Source organism: Gobius niger (genome assembly GCF_951799975.1).
Source record: "Gobius niger genome assembly, chromosome: 1".
Lineage (NCBI taxonomy): Eukaryota > Metazoa > Chordata > Actinopteri > Gobiiformes > Gobiidae > Gobius > Gobius niger.
The window spans coordinates 42,119,971-42,138,206 of NC_136852.1; the positions used below are offsets into that span (position 1 = coordinate 42,119,971).

General features: G+C 43.7%; 1 protein-coding gene across 1 annotated transcript in view; it reads right to left on the bottom strand.

The window, feature by feature from the left end:
* fras1 (Fraser extracellular matrix complex subunit 1) overlaps positions 1-18,236 on the bottom strand; it is a 421,086-nt gene that overhangs the window by 208,026 nt on the left and 194,824 nt on the right. The gene's annotated exons all lie outside the window — the stretch shown is intronic.

Consider the following 18,236-nt stretch of genomic DNA (forward strand, 5'->3'; position numbering starts at 1 on the left):
TCATGATGCCATCTATTTTGTGAAATGCACCAGTCCCTCCTGCAGCAAAACAACCCCACAGCATGATGCTGCCACCCCCGTATTTCACAGTTGGGATGGTGTTCTCAGGCTTGCAAGATTCCCTCTCTGGAGGAGAATTTGTGGAATTTCTCACATTTCTGCCTAGACTGGTCAAAAATTGTGGTCTGATCTTCATCAAAATCATAAGAATGAGCAAACAGTGTCTGCTTAAATTAATACCACCCAAACATTAACATGTTATCATATTTTTATTGACCATAACATGTAAAAATTCACAGGACTGGGAGGAATAAGTAAGTACACGCCTGAATCTGACAGAAATGCAGCAGTTTTGTAAAGAGGAATGGTCCAAGATTCATGCTGTTCGTTGTGAGTGTCTAATCTGCAACTACAGAAAAGCAGTTTTTGCTGCAAAAGAAGGGTCAGTCAGCTAATAATACAAGGGTTCACTTACTTTTTCCACGCTGTTTTGAATGTCTTAGATTTTTCTGCAAAATATCTAGATAAACTAGTGAATGAATTCTTCTATTGATAATATCACATAGTCCAGGCCCTGAGGCAACAAAACAGCCCCCACCTCGATTCCCCTGCACCAGACTTCACAGTGAGGATAGGGTTTTGATGCTGGTGTGCAGTTCCATTTTTCCTCCACACATGAAGTTGTGTGTTCCTCCCAAACTATTCAACTTTGAGCCCATATAGTGAATAGTTTAATAGTTTGGTAGGAACACACAACGCGTCAATCTCCCCACACTACGATACACGACTGGAGCCTTTCGACTGGACTCAGGAAGACTTACTGAGAATTACAGCAAAAACGCCCCCCCCCCCCAAAAAAAAAAAAAAGTTAGTGTAGCGTGTGCTCAGCATGAACAAAAATGAAAAGAAGAGACTAAAATCATCCAAACTTCCAACTAAAACTAGACTTGAGTTGAAGATAACTGATGACTAAATCTTGACTAAAACTAAATTTAAATGTTAACACTGAAAAAACTCTCATGGTGAATGTTATGCAGACCAGTCCCCAACCTTTTTCCTCTAACAGACCGTACCAGACGTGAATATTATCTGGGATCGGGGGGATGGGGATGGCGACGTCCTGGTGTTTGATCACATTTCTTCCGCGTGGAGAGCCCATTAGTGTTGCGCGGAATAGGGTTGGGTGATATGGACCTAAAAATACTACGATATGACGATATGATATCACTAAATTCACTGATTTACTAAGTGGTGGTCAATCCTCTGTGCCCGGACACGATTTCCCAGCACGCAACTGGCTTCAGTGCCCATCCCTACACAGTCGACCTCTTTTCCCTAAGCCTCTAGCCGCCCTCGCTCACACTGGCGAACCATTTGTTTGCACGTCGGATGACACCCTCGTTGTTCTCTGCCTTTGGTCATAAATGAAAAGCCCGTTGAAAAGGCCATGTCCAGATCATTGTTGAGCCACAGTCGACAGAGAGTAGTTCAGCTTGATATTCAAAGAGTGTGCGATGGCCTTTAAAAACAGGAACAGACGGCTTTAAAGAAAACCTCTCCAGTCCACGAAGACGCAACGAAACACCGCAGAAACATCCCAAAATCCTTCTGCTGCACCACAACTATAGCACGATTCACAGAATAAGACACAAAAAGAGTTTAGTTTTGGGAGACAGAAGCCTCCGCATGTTCACGCTACGCCAAGTTTCCCGCTACCAAGGGAGAAAATTATGCAAAACTACGTCTCAATTGTTGAAATATCTGGCTGCTTCCAACAATCTGTCCCATCTCTTTTAGTAAAAATCATGTTTTAAGTCTGTCGCTGCACGGTTTAGCATTTCCGCTCTCCACCAGGCCGGCAATTTAATATCCACCCCGCAGACATCACAGCTCTACTTTTCACACCACGAAAAAGCTTGGCGTGTTTTTCATTTCGGCGGCGCTGAGCACCAAAGCTGGTTTTAAGCATTTGTTGAAGGAGAAACAGATTGCCGGAAGTGGGAGCACAACAATCCTGTCTGGAGTCTGCATTTTCTCCATGTGTCCGAGCGCTTTTCCTCCATTGACCACCTCAAACTAAAACATGCACAACAGGCAAAACATTGAGACTCCGCTCAAGGTCGGACGGAAGGGGCCTAACCACACCTGACAGTTGACTCCCTAGCCGGCCACTCCTGCTTTTTGTTTATGCTCCAAAGCAGGACCATCTGGAACTTTGCCAACAGCCAATCAAATCTCCAAAGGTTTTACATTGAACCAATCACAGGCCGGATGCTTCGTAAAAATCCTGCTTTTCTCTGATTGGTTAATACGCTTGTCAATCACGTCCCTCACCCCTGATCCCAGATACACGTCTTTGTAAAGAAGAGGAAAAGCATGTACAGAGCGAGGAAAATGTGAACACTTTGGAATTCCTCACATTTCTGCCTATATTGGTCACAACTATTCAACTTCGGTTTGCGTAAGAGCTCTTGGATGCAAAATATTCTGTGGACCGATTAAGGAAAAGTTGAATAGTTTGGGCAGAACACACAACGTCATGTGTGACAACCTGCTATCATCAATGGAAAAATGGATTCACAAGTTTATCATGCTATTTTGCAGAAAAACCTGAGACATTCAAAACAACATGGAATAAGTAAGTGAACCCTTGTATTAAATAGCTGGCTGATCCTTCTTTTGCAGCTATAACTGCTTTTCTGTAGTTGCAGATTAGACGCTCACAACGATCAGGATGAATATTGGACCATTCCTCTTTACAAAACTGCAGCAGTTCAGTGAGATTCCTGGGTTCACTGTGAACGTATGCATGTTATGGCCAATAAAAATATGATAACATGTAAATGTTTGGGTGGTATTAGTTTAAACAGAAACTCATTCTCATAATTTTGATGAAGATCAGACGACATTTTATGACCAATTTAGGCAGAAATGTGAGAAATTCCACAAATTCTCCTCCAAAGAGAAGTGCCATCCCAGCTGTGAAATACGGGGGTGGCAGCATCTTGCTGTGGGGTTGTTTTGCTGCAGGAGGGACTGGTGCACTTCACAAAATAGATGACATCATGAAGAAAGAACACTATATGGAAATATTGGATTCTTACTTTTTCTTCCCACTGTATAATCGGGCTAAACCCAGTCGTGACAAATTCCAAGACGTTCACACACATTTTCCTCCCACTGTATTCTGGCTGGACAGGTGAAATGCAAAGCTTTCCCACAAAAGAGGGAGCGCAGCCATTTTGGAGCATATTTTCCAAACTGTTCCATAATATTCTGTTTCCAAACATGTCAGATCATGAAGCGCCGCCATGTTCTCTGGCTCAAAGTGACAAAACGTCAAAAAATAAGGATTGTAAAGGGAGAGTGTGGGTCTGTTTTTGTGCTCTGACATTAAAATGAACTAAGGGAGAAAACTAGCAAAAAATCTCAACATTGACCGCTGTCTCACCTTAATCTGAATGACTTTTTTGTCAAAAGATTAAACTAAATAGAAAATATGTTGTCAAAAAGGTAAAGTAGCAGCAGCGTCTCTCTGTTCGGTACACTCTCCTTGGTCTATATACGCCACCTTTATACATCACTGCATTCGCTTCTGGATGAAAAGGATGTTTTAACATTACATTATACAGACAGACCAGACTCATTACGAATGCTAATCAGGAGGAGGCCACTGAAACGGCATAATCTCCGTCTTTGAAGCTCAATCTGACTTCTCGTTTTTTCTCCTTCTTCTTTTTTTTTTTTCATCCTGTGAATAAACAATCTGCGTTGAAGTGACGACACCAGAGGCAACGAGGCACCTTGGACAGGAGCGTGTGGGATAATCCATAAGGGAGACTGTAGGAGGGATTTAACACGGGGATCCTCTGCTCCGGCTCAGGCTCCACAGATCAACACTCAGACTGTTTATCAAAGAAATACGGACCGTTTTGGGCTGAATTTACAAAGTTTTTATATCCGGACTTTCCTTTCCACCCACATATTCAATAATGTTAGATTTGCAGGGACTGACAAAATGATCCACCAGCATCATCAAATAGTGCAAAAATGAAGGCCTTAAATGTCTCTAAACATTACAGGCTTTAAAGCAGTACTAAGTAACTCATGCCCCTAGAGGTCATAAGCGCCACTGCAGGTGTCATAGTATGTTACGTTTTTTTACTCATTAATTGTCCGTGAGAGTAAATACTATGCTGACAGAAAGGACAAAGGGAGAGAGAGATATTGTACATCCAATTATACAATGGAGATAATGTTTTTTGATTCAAACTTGCTGTAAATACTGTTTAAGTGGCTAGCTCACAGTTAGCTTTGCCCGTTAGCTTCTTCTTCGTGATTCCATTAGTGTTTATTGGTGACTCCGACCCGGTGACAGGAAGGTTTTCTGGCCAGAGACACCAGGGGAGATGAAAGACCCCCAATCGTCCCATTAACAATTGTACTACCCTTACAGGGACTACGAAAAGGATTTATTAAGGTAAACAAGTTACTTTGTACTGCTTTAAATCTACATTTCTTTTACACTTTGAATTCATAAAAGATACAAAAAGTCTGGACCAAAGCACATTCACCTGCATGTCACCTATTTCTCTCTGTGATTTTGGGCCAAAACAGCAAAGGAATGGGCCCAAAAATCGGTCGATACTGAAAAAAAATGATATTGGGTATCGGCTACAAATATCTAATACTGAACTGATACCAGTTTGGCTCTTACCGCCAAAAAACACCAAGTTTCACCAGAGCCGTGGGAAGATGTTTTCGTTAGGGGGTGCTGAGGGACCAAATTTACCCCAAATATGCTTTTTTGTGCATATTTCCAATGTATTAATATTGTCTGCAGTTCCTAAACTATCCACCAGGGGGTGCTGCAGCCCCCTCAGCACCCTGGGTTCCCACGGCCTTGAGTTTCACCAACTAAACCTCAGTGATTATGGACATGCTGTATGTCATTTTGAAGCTAAGAACCTGAAGAATTCACTTTTCTTAAAGACTTAAGAAAGTCTCTTGGTGTTGGTTAATATCGGACATCGGCAGATATTCAAACCCCCAGTGTCGGTATCGGAAGCAAAAAAGCCGGATCGTGCATATAAACACATTTTGTATCCAATAGCCTATAGCTTCCATTTCTATTAGAGGTAACAATCAAAAGGAAACTAAATTGGATCAGGCCTAAAATCTAAACAACGATTAAGGGAAATGAAGAAGAATTGAGTGTCTAGGATTTGGACACAGGAGTTGAAAAATGAAAAATCACTGCACTGAGGTAAACTGAAGACATGTAGAGCTGCGTTATGTAATCAGGGTTAATACAAGCAGCAAAAGATTGTGCACAATTCAAGCCAAAACTGCAGTTGAATGTGCTTTGAAGCATTATTTTGGTCTTTCCACACATCTTAGTGAGTGAAAAGCCTGACTGATGCACAACATTGGCTGCCTTTAAATGTGTGAAAATGAGAAATTCTAAGACACTTTTGATTGTTTTGAGGCCCCCCCCTCGTACGTGCGCTCGATTTTGGCAGGTTAGCAGACAGAATCGGCGGGAGACAAAAACAAAACACACGCTCCGCTCCTATTTTCCAACCTCCATTTTTCCCCGCACTGTATTCCAGTGGCGTCTGGCCGCGTCTCTCCGACAAAGGCCTGAGATCCCTGTGTTCTTCGCTGAACAGTCGCGTTCGGAGGCGACGAGAGCGGAGCTAACTGGATCTGAGGCGGGGGAGATTTTTCTCGGAGCCGAAACAAACAGGTGCGGGTGCATAAAGGGCCGTCCGCTGATTAAACGCCGCATCTCGGAAACAGAAGCGTAAGATGTGGAACGGCGTTGTCGAAGGCGCGACCACGTGAGCTCACATACAGTGAGGGGAGCAGTGGCTTCTACGACGTGTTACTGCAACTCAAGAAGCACAAACACAAACTAACACAAGAGCTTGAACATCGTCAGAGTTGATGCCACTCACGCACCTCTGAGTAATCATTGTATCTTCCCCAATGGCTGCTCTTTACAGTGCGGCGACAGGTCCAAGAAAGCTCATCGGCCCTACAGTATGTACATATCCTCTCCATCTCTTAACTCAATCCTCTCTCATTGCGGTGAAAAAAGCTTCATTACAGCCACAAGGTCCGCACTGTCTTTTAGAATTTTTCTTTTCTTCATCTGTATATAGAAAACTGTTGCGTAGCGAACATTGCAGTCTCCTTTTATACGAGGTGTATGGTGGAAATGTGTCTTTGGCTCAGGCGGCGTTTACATGGCAACAGTCTCGTCCTCTCTCGATCTGCTTTTGTATGAAAACGATGAGTTGTCAACAAAACCATTCAAACCGCCTTTGTCCAGCAAGCGGCGCTGTGTTGCTAAAAGGCGCTTTTGTAGATGTTCACAGAGGAAGACAGTTAATCTGTTTTATCAAAGTCGGTCGTCACGCACCGTTATTTGACTAAATGTAAGAAGCTTCACAACACGCTGTAATGAGATGGTGAGTTTAGCCGATCTCGTGGTACAGGAAGTACAAAAAGTGGTAGTGAAATACCTACGGTCTTTTCTGGACTATGAGTCGCACATGCCGCTAGAGGGCACTGCAGGCTAGTCGGCCGGCAGAAAGAAAGTTTGGAGTGAGCGAGAAGTGGTTACTCTTAGAGAACAAAACAAAACAAAGCTAATCACGGGCTAAAAGCTCGATGGCCACGGCTAGAGGAACGAGTTCGCAAATGAGAGCTTGAAAAACGTGCTGCCGGGAGAGGCTTGTCAACGATGGTAGTTGCCAAGGCGATTGTTCAGAAGTGACACCGAGGATGAAGATTTCAATGGATTTAGTGATTTGGAGTGAGATCAAGAGTTTGGTATGTTCTTTATGCTATAGCTATCTGAACTGTTTATGTGACGTTAACATACCAGACACCCCGTTTGGGTAACACTTTACATTACGGGCCGGAAAGTCCGTGGTACTTACAGTGGTAATAACAGTGGAACTTCTTGGTACTTATTGTGGTACTTACAATGGTAACTACTAGCATTTACAGTGGTAATTCTAGGTTGTTATTGTGGTACTAAAAGTGGTAATTACTAGTAATTAGGATTAGGGTTAGGGAGACACTGAGTTACCCCTGTAACTCTCATTACTAAGATATACCGTGGTAATGCTCTTAGTAATGAAGGTTGTACTTCTATTTACTTTGGTACATTAAGTGATAGGTTCTAGTAATTACAGTGATACATCTATGGTACCTATTGGTAATTCAAGGATACTACAGCAGCAATTCATAGGTAGTAAATATGGTACATACATAAGTAATTTATAGGATTTTGTGACTATAAAACAACATAAATCAGCAATAGAGAAAACAAGAAGTACAAGCTTCATTACTTTAAGAGTTACCACTGTATCTAGAAGGACATACCTGGTAATGCTCACTATAGCATCCTTTAAGCACCACAATAAGTACCAAGAAGTACCACTATTATTACTAGTATTTACCACTATAAGTACCACCGTAAGTACCACTGTAAGCACCACCGTAAGCACCACAATAAGTATCTAGAATTGCCTCTGTTAGTACCAAGGACTTACCGGCCCGTAATGTAAAGTGTTACCCTAGTTTGTTGTTTATGCTTCGTGTAGCTAACCATCAATGTGTTACATTAGCAAACTGTACGCCTATTCAGCCTGCTTTATTTTTTCTTCATTAGGCATTTTTTGGCTGGTTCGTCTTATACTCCGGAGCAACTTATAGTATGGAAAATACGGTGATTTTTTAAGATTGGCGAGACAGTGTAGGTGCCCAGTAAAATAAATATTTCATATAATCAGTTTGAGACATTTGCTGTAGATTACTAACAACATTTCTGCCTGTTTTAGGTAATACAAAGCCCAATAAATCAGAATAGATACGAGATATATTTGTTAAGTTCAAGAGTGGGAAATCTGATGACCCATAGTGTGGCCACAATGTGACAATAATGCGTCTTCAAGTTAAAAATTCCTAAACTAATGTGTGCAGAAATGCATCAGTGTCATAACTAACACGTTATTGCGAAGACTAGAAAGTGTCATTGTTTTTAGTAGAATGCTACAACTATTTTTCGAGGAACAAAAAAACAAAAACTGCCTGAAGTGCGGCGCAGGCGTCAGAAGCTCCCGCCGCAGCCGCGCTATCGCCGGACCACAGGTGCGGCGCGTCGCCTTCGTAATGATCCAATTTCACAGCGAAACAGAGACGGATCGCTCTACAGATGTTTTCTCTGCGCTCGAACCGTGTGGCGGAGTATGTTTTAGCTACGGGACCTAATTACTTTTACCTGACAGATCCCCCACCCCCCCCACCCCCCCGCCTCTCGCGACTTTCGAAACGAGCCGATTACACGCACAATTTACCCAGCAGCCCCGTCAGCTGTCTGCACGCGAGGCAAATCCGCTCCAATCTCTCACGTGAGCAGCACGGACAGACGGCAGGGGCTGGAGTAGTAGAAGTAGTGATGATACACAAACCATTTATGTCCACGCTTTTGCACGAGCCGCCCTTCACACGCTGACAGGCTTTTCAGAGGGCAACACAAGGGCATTATTCATCAACATCTCCCTCTCATCCGCTGCCTGACCAAAAGGAAGATGCTCTTTACCTGGATGTACTATGACTATGAGCTCAAAGAATGAGATCAGCCGGTGACCTGAACATCCCGAATGACCAGGTCAGTGGATTTTTAAAAAGCAAACACAAAGACATTTGAGACCTACAAATTACATGTACTTCTTCTGAACCCCCCCCCCCCCCACACACACACACACACACACACACAGCTGCAGCACAGTGGCGGCATCACAAGAGGCGCTATTGGAAACAAAAAAGGGACAAACGAGGAGGTATCCGGGCAAGACTCGCAGCTAATCCACACCAGTCCCTCTAATTGCTCTGGCAAATGGACGATCACTGGAGAACAAGATGGATTATTCGTCTGATACGCTCTTCCCAGAAGACGGTGAAAGACTATTGTGGAGCGGAGGGAGCTGTGCAGGAGGAAGAGGAAGGAGCTGACCAGTGCAGGACGCCACGCTCTGAAACAGGGACAAACCCAGGAGGCGCTGTACCGTTTCAGAGGATCACTGAAGGCAGTACTCCCTCCCAAAACATGCTCAAAGCACTTTAAATCGAGGAACCACTCACCCAGTCACACGCTCATTCATACACCACTTTCCTATCTGCACCACTGTCGCCCCGATAAGCTTCATAAACGGACAGCAGCTCGAAAATGTGAAGATCTCTCGCGAATCGACAAATCAACAGGAAGCAAAAAGTGTTGTGATGCCGACCGCCCTCTCTCCGAGCTCAAAATACCAACATCGGAGTAAAGTCTTTGTGAAAGATGGCACAATAAGATCTCCACATGTCCCCACTCAAACCTGCGTGTGACACATTACAGCAGACGGCGGGAGCAGCGGGACTTCAAAACGTTGGCGCATCATTGCAATGCTCGAAAACGCTGTGAACACTGTTGGAGCAGATGTAGATTCTCGGAAAGGGAAAGGTGTGAAATATTGGTGAAGACTGACCCTGCTGGGCCAAAGTTGGTGGAGACATGTCCACAACAGTCCTAAAGGAAATTGCGCCCATGGTTTTCGCACCGAACCGGGGGCGGATTGGCACTAAAAAACGGATCTGGACTCTGACCAACCCGGCCCAAACTAGCGTCCACTTTTATTGATTTGAATCAAGCTGCGGTGTTTGTTCCCTACACTGTTACTCACTGCTCGCTGTCGACACAGATCATACAAGTTCTTCTGACAGTTCCTGCGCAGTGTCAGATGCTGAGCCAGCTTCATCTAGTGCTGCGGTTGTGATGTCGGTGGAAGCACTGCTGCTACTAGTAAACAACCTTTTACACTTTGTGGCCTCACATGGCAGGGACTCCAGTCTTGAAATGCCCCCTTTCTTCTTTCTAGGCCCCTTTTTTATCCATTATGCACCCGCCTGCACCAGCACCTCTCCGCTCCACATTGCCTGTTGTTTGGGTCGCCAGCGTGTTCAAAGCGGCTGGAAAAATGGTGCCCCAAGACCCGCAAGGCTTCTCCAACTCTCCACCTTTCGCAAAGTCTCCTGTCACTCTATTTTGACTGCCTGCTTTCCACACTCTCCCACAATCAACAGATGAGAGTGAGAAGCTTCTCTTCTTTTTCAGTGGCGAATGTGTGTTTAAAGAGAAAATTGAAAGGCCTGGTGGCCCTCGAGCCAGAGGCCCATTTGTGCTCTTCCAGAATGGACATATGGCCAGTCCGCCCCAGCACCGAACAGTTCTTGGGGACAGTGGGGACAGTTCCTCTTTGGTCTCGGGCACCCCTCATCCCCTCAGCCGCTGGACGGGGCACGATCAGCGTCGTACGGCCTCTGCCTCTGTTGGTAAAAACCTTTGTAGCATGTGTATGAAGGCTCCAGATCAAACTTTTTCAGAATTGAGCAAGAAAGAAACAGCGAGCAATGAGCAACTTTGGGAGATTATAAACGAGGATTCACAAAGTTATATCGCTTAAAGGAATAGGCCACCGTTTTTACATACTGAGATATGTTCTTACCTTAGCTTTGACGAGTTCTTTAGGACCTGTCTGGTCTTCACCCGTGCCTTCAATCCCGTAAACACAGCGCAGACGGCGTTAGCATTTAGCCTCTCCCTCTCTCCTCTATAGCTCCAAAACAGGTCAAGATAGAAGCTACCAAGCTCTTCCACGTTTTCCCTATTTAAATATGGTTACGTGAAGTGTTCCACTACAAAGTATAATTACACAAAATTAAACAATGTGGATTTTTCTAAGCAGATAAAAGGGGGAACTACACTGCTCACAAAAACTTAGGGCACACTCAAAAAACACAATGTAACTCCAAGTCAGTCAAATTTCTGGGATATCAGACTGTCCAGTTAGGAAGCCACGCTTATTGTGAATCAATTTCACTTGGTGTTGTGGAAATTAAACAGACAACAGGTGGAAATGAGAGGCAATTAGCAAGATCACTCCAAAAGAGGAATGGTTTTGCAGGTGGTGACCACAGACCATTTCCCTTTCTTCATCCTTTGTACCGTATTTTTGGAACACTTTTGCATTTGTCCAGTGTTCTCACCACTAGAGGCATCAGGAGGAGCATCTACAAACCACAGAAGTTGCTCAGGGAGTGATGCTCATCCAAAATGGCACGTCCATTCGTGCTGTGGCAAGAAGGTTTGCTGTGTCTCCCAGCGCAGCGTCCAGAGCCTGGAGGAGATACCAGGAGACAGGCCAGTACCAGGAGACCTGGTCAACAACCCAGCAGCAGGACCGCTATCTGCTCATTTGTGCACAGAGAAACAGGAGAAGCACTGCCCGAGCCCTACAAAATGACCTCCAGAGGGCCACAAATGTGCATGTTGGTCCTCAAACGGTCAGAAACCGACTCCATGAGGGTGGTATGAGGGCCCGACGTCCACAAGTTGGGCCGGTGCTTACTGCCCAACACCTTGCAGCCCGATTGGCATTTGCCCGAGAACACAGCGATTGGCAGATTGGCCAATGGTGCCCTGTGCTCTTCACGGATGAGAGCAGGTTCACCCTGAGCACATGTGAATGACGTGACAGAGTCTGGAGACGCCCTGGAGAACGTTCTGCTGCTGCAACATCATCCAGCATGACCGGTTTGGTGGTGGGTCAGTGATGGTCTGGGGAGGCATTTCATTTGAGGCCGCACAGCCCTCCATGTGCGAGCCAGAGGTTCCCTGACTGGCATTGGGGACCGGGATGAGATCCTCAGACCTATTGTAAGACCATATGCTGGTGCTGTGGGCCCTGGGTTCCTTCTGATGCCTGATAATGCCAGGCCACATGTGGCAAGAGTGTGTCAGCAGGTCCTGCATGATGAAGGTATTGATGTTCTGGACTGGCCTGCCCGTTCCCCAGACTTAAATCCAATAGAGCACATCTGGGACATCATGTCTCGGTCCATCCATCAACGCCACGTGGCACCACAGACTGTCCAGGAGCTGACTGATGCTCTAATCCAGGTCTGGGAGGAGATCCCTCAGGAGGACATCCGTGGTCTCATCAGGAGCATGCCCAGGCGTTGTAGGGAGTGCATTCAGGCACGTGGAGGCCACACACACGACTGAGGATGATACAGACTCGTTTGGAGGAATTTCTACAGAATTTGGATCAACCAGTGACCTGATTTGTCACTTTGATTTTGACTATAATTTTGGATCCAGACCTCCAGGGGCTGAGAATTTGATTTCCATTTATCATTCTTATGTTATTTTGTTCTCAACACATTGCCCTACACTATGAATAAAGATTTTCATCCGAAAAATCGAATTGATTGACATCTAGGATGTGTTTTTTGAGTGTGCCCTAAGTTTTTGTGAGCAGTGTATATTGTAAGGCGTAATAATACCAGGAGCAGTTCGAAATCCGCGCAGTAATCTTCACTTTACTGTGCGGATGCCAAATTACTCCTGGTATTATTACGCCTCACAATATAGTTCCCCCTTTTATCCGCTTAGAAAATCCACATTGTTTAATTTTGTGTAATTATACTTTATAGTGTAACACGTCACGTAACCATATTTAAATAGGGAAAACGTGGAAGAGCTTGGTAGCTTCTATCTTGACCTGTTTTGGAGCTATAGAGGAGAGAGGGAGAGGCTAAATGCTAACGCCGTCTGCGCTGTGTTTACGTGACTGAAGGCACGGGTGAAGACCAGACAGGTCCTAAAGAACTCGTCAAAGCTAAGGTAAGAACATATCTCAGTGTGTAAAAACGGTGGCCTATTCCTTTAAGTTCATGACGCAAACTAAACGAGGAGCTCCGCACATCAAATTAGCGGTCGGATAGTGAAGGCTGGGGAAAGCCATGAGCAGTGGTCACACTCTCCCAGCATTGGTTAGGCAGTGTATTTATTCCCCAATTCCCACTATATAATTAGCTCTAAAAAATATTATGTAGACCTTCATTTAGGTCTATCAGCATGAAGTTTCAAATATTACCATTTCAGCTCAGATAGAAAGGACGATTATTTAGTTTAACTTGTGTGTAGAAGTAGTAGGAGCCGAAGTAGCTGGTAGCTGTAGAAGTACATCCTTTCCGTTTAGTACTTCCCATAGAACTTATTTATTTGCAAAGACTGTCGGGTGAAATGTGTAAAAATCTGATTCCGTCTTCAAAGTGAGATCACTTTGGACGCGGCGGGATTAGCATTCGCGATGAGAGCCGACGGTCCTGGGCCGATGCGTCTCGGAGACTTTCATTTCGAGGAGGAATAATTGAAAAGACGGCGTGCTGCACACGACGCAGCCTCCCGCCGAGCGCCCGTAATTACACCAGGCAATTTAGCCGTGATAAAACATTAGCCTCCGTTTCACTGACTTTGTGTAGCAGTCAATTGGCTGTCTGGGCTTCCGTACTTAAAGAGAGTTGAAAGGACACAAACTATTTCTCTAATATTACGACTGCGGCGGTGATTTCCCTTCAGTCACAGCAAATTACCTCCATCTCGCTGTGAAAAACTGGGCCAATCTTGTTGATGATGCGGAGTCTGCTCATTAAAGTGGACATGAAATATCTGCTCATGAACCTGCTTTCTCTCTCTTAAATTATCAACTTTTGCTGAGAAACAACAAAAAGTTATTCATAGTAAGGTGTTTAACCCCTTAGAATACCTGATCCCGTATAGGACCCGCCATTTTGGTCCGGGCATTTGGATGCAAGGTGACACAAGGGGGCGCCCTTCCAACCTTCTCAGTGTAAATGTGAGTTGACTTTCTTCAGAGTTAGACTTTAGGTCAGACACCATGAGTGACAGTAACATGACACTAAATACAGTGAGCTCTTTGTTTCCAGTAAAAAGGCTGAGGCCTCATTGATCTTCAGTCACTGAGAAGTGAAGAAGGAAGTCATGGAGGCTCTGCTTTAGACAGAACTTCAGACTTCTGCTGGATATACGAGTTATATCATACTCTGAAACTCAACGACTCAAGGGAACTGGGACCAACTATTTTGTGGAATGAGAGTCATTAATAATTAACTAATATTTTAATTATATACAGGATTTTTCACACTTATGAAGGCATGCTTGAATTTCAATCTTTTGTTACATCCAGCAGAAGTGCAATGTTCTAAATCAGAATCTCCATGACTTCCTTCTTCACTTCTTAGTCTGTGCCTGAAGAGCAATGAGGCCTCAGCCTTTTTACTGAAAATAAGGATCTCACTATTTAGCGTCATGTTACTGTCACTCACGGTGTCTGACCTGCAGTGTAACTCTGAAGCCAATCAGATCACAGAGACTCAGAGTGGGCGGGGCTCAAATGTGACCAAGCGCCAAGATCCAAGCTCTGAGACTAAAATAATATTTTAGCGCTTTAACAGGTTAATCATTGTACAACGTATCTTAATAGATTTTAAAAGGAAACCGCGGTCCTTCCTCTCACTATTACTTCCCCAATAAAGATTAGAGATGTCCAAATCAACGCATAGTTCAGGACAACATCATGGACAGCGAGATACTGATGGAGGTCACGGGGACATTACGTTGGATGTAAAAACTTGACGCAGGAAAGGTGGAGGAGGAGGAGTCGCCAAGTATCAAAAAGGGAAGTTACTCCAGTGAAATCTCCTGCACAATGTTTTGAATATGATGCTGTGACTGTCCGTAATTGACAGTCTGCCTATAATCTGAGATATTTACGCGTTTCTTTGGACAAGACGCCGCTACGAACTCATAGGGAAACAATGAGAGGAAGAGCAGGATCTACTCGGAGTCACGTGACACAATCGCATGGACAGAGCTTTGAATCCCAAAGTTCAAGGGGAAATGTGAAGTTTGAGTTCAGTTAAAATGTCCAAAATCCCCTCTGAAATAAGGCTTCATGTCCTTCGTGAAATGAGGAGACTTTTTATGACTCTGTGGTGGCCTCTGCTCTCCACTACGCTGCCGTGTGCTGGGCTCCGGGCAGCACAGAGCGGGACAAGAACAGACTGAACAAGCTGGTCAGGAGGGTCAGCTCCGTCCTGGGCTGCCCCCTGGACTCTGTGGAGGAGGTGAGGGACAGGAGGGCAGGGGCGGACTGGCCATACAGTATGTCCATTCAGGAAGAGCACAGAAGGGCCACTGGCTCTAGGGTCAGTCTGGCCTCTCAATTCTCTCCTCTTATCCCCCGCCTTAACAAAGCTTTACCTTAATTTAAAAGCTTGAAAGAAAAGCATCAAAATAGCGACTAGAATGAAATCGGAACAAAAACGTGCCGGAAAAGCAGCAAAAAACGTGACAAAAAAGCAACGTTAAAAACCTATGAAAAACCAACAAAAAATCCACAAAAACACAACAAAAATGTGACGAAAACACAACTACAAAGCAACAAAAAAAGACAAAAAGTGAAGAAAAAAAAACATGACAAATGATGAATGAAAAACCAATAAAAATATGAGAAAAAAGAGACGAAAACACAACAAAGCAATGAAGAAAAGCAATGAAAAACCATCAAAATAGCCATAATAACAAAACAAAAACACAAGACAGTGACGAATACACAACAAATACACACAAAAAAAACAAAAAGTGACAAAAAAAAGTGAGGAAAACACACTGAAAAAGCTATGTAAAAAAGCAACAAAAAACATGACAAGAAGTGTCGCATTGACGCTAATTTGGGCCAGGCTGGTCAGAGTCCAGGGCTGTTCTTCAGTCCCAGTCCGCCCCTGCAGGAGGGTGTTAGCCAAGCTCACCTCCATCATGGACTACACCTCCCACCCACTGCACGGGACTGTAGAGCAGCTGAGCAGCTCTTTCAGTGGCAGACTGAGACACCCTCAGTGCAAGAAGGAGCAGGTCCTTCATCCCCACTGCTGTCAGACTGTACCACAAGACTGTAAAGTAACATGCGCAATAATCCCTTTGCAAAACTACGTGCAATAATCTCTGTATCAGCCTCTCTTATTCCCTGTACCAGTGTCACTTACTGACAACCTGCACTAGGACTGTCAACTTTGCACCTCGATATTGTACTTTAGAGTCTGTTCTAATTTTTATCCTTTTCTTATTTATTCTTATTTTCTTATTGTTATAATTCCGCCCCTTAAGATTTTTGCTTTTACTTATTGTACATAAAATACCTATTTTTTCTACTTTTTGACTGTTTGCACATTTCCTGTTTTGCACAACCTGAGTGATCTTACTGAATGGCGATTACCAGTGAATTTCTCCGTTGTGAGATCAATAAAGGATTAACTTATCTTATCTTAATTTTGTATTACTCAGATTTTGTCACACAAAAAAAAGTCCATATTTATGCACGAAAAGCACTATTTTCAAATGATCCATCCATCCATATGTTCAAATGAAAAAAAAATGTAATAAAAGTGGCAGTACTGTTTTTTTCTTTAATTTATCCAGTGGTGGTCAAAGTACTTGATTTCATTACTTAGGGAAAAGTACAGATACTACTGGTCAAATATGGGTTATAAGCACAGTGGATATCGGCGCATGGTCGGCTGAGAAACATCCTGTTAAAGTCTTCAGTCCGAAATAGACTGTTTAAATACACACGATAATCAGTGAAAGCTGCAACACACGTCGTGCTTCAAGACGTGCTCCCATAACGTTTGTGCCTGAGCTGACAGAGGAGGAGCTGACGGTCTGACAGACACACAGACATAGAGAGGGGAGAGCATGAGATTGATACAGGAGGAGTTTGGTCTTTTTCTACATACTGATAATTATTATACTGACTTTAAGCAGGATGTGTTTTTGTTTATATTGGATGTATTTTTTTTGTTATTACTAATCCAAGTTCAAATAGTGCAATTCAGGCCATTAGAGCTTTCTGACCAGCTTGGGCTAAAATAAGGAGCCAAAAATGTTCTCCCAGTGTTTCCTCTGAGGGAGCCCTCTGCCCCGGGAGAGCTGGTTGGCTGTGGCTGTGTGGGTGCTCTCCTGTGGGTCCTTGGATGGAGGTTGGATGTCTCTCCTACACCTCCTCCGGGCGCCCTGTGTTAGCTCTCTGTGGCTGTGGTCGATCCTTGGATGGTGTTTCCTCTTTCGGTCCATCTGTACTCAGCCTTACGTACCAAGCTTTGTGTCAATTTTTACTAAGACTTTTAACTACTTGACTTTCTGTCTGTCTGTATATGCTTGTGTGCCTGTGTGTGTGGGTGGGGTGGGGGTTGTTGTTATTTACTGCATATTCGCAGGTGGGGATGATTATAGTGATTTTTAAGCACTGTAAAGCACTTTGTGTTACAATTGTATGAAAAGCACTTTATAAATGTTATATAAATGTTATATAAAAAATATAAAAGTTTCTAGAATCTGGCACTTGACAAGAATGAAGGCTTACGGATTATTCACCCCTTAACTCCCACCTGAATCGAGCACATTTTCTCTAGTTTGGCTTTACCCCAATCCAAAAGCTTCTGGAAAAAAGGTGAGAAAATAGCGACAGAACTGAGACAAAAACAATGATGAAGATGTGACAAAAACTGACAAAAAATTGACCAAAAAATGATGAAAAAATGACAAAAATGTGACAAAAAAATGACCAAAAAAATGATGAAAAAATGATGAACATGTGACAAAAAGTGACAAAAAATGTACTATTTGATAAAAAAAATTACAAAAAAGTTACAAAAATGAGTTGAAACCCCCCCAAAAGATGATGGGGAAAAAATGTGATGACGTGAGGAAAAAGATCCATTTAGATGAGTTTTGTAGATCTTAGCTTTCAAATGAGGCGTTACACTGGCCTGCAGGACTTGGGTAAAGCTGAACTGGAGAAAAGGCTCTCGGTTCAGGCGGGAGTTAAGAGGTTAAATAAGAAGGTAATTGTGGTCAACACAACCCGCATCATTCTATCAGTCCTGGATTAAAACAGCTGTGAGACATTAGGGCTTTAATATGTAGGAGTGCCTCAGAACTGAAAAGGTTGAGAACCACTGATCTACAGGAAATGTGTAAAATGATTATCTGTTAATAAAAAAAAAGTCCCTATTCACCTGCTTTTGATCATGTTAGTGTGTGATTCCCTCCTGAAAAACATGCCTCCGGTGTTGCTCAGATTGATCCATGTATTTTCTGTTTTGCTGGAGGGGACGAGGCTCCTCCCATGTTCTCTTCCTCAGTTCAGCCCACAGCACATGCCCCTGCAGACTAAGCTCTTAATGTATCTATTTGAAATACTGTTGTAAGACACCCCTGGCTTGTGTCATCTGATAAAAAACAGGAATAGATCTAA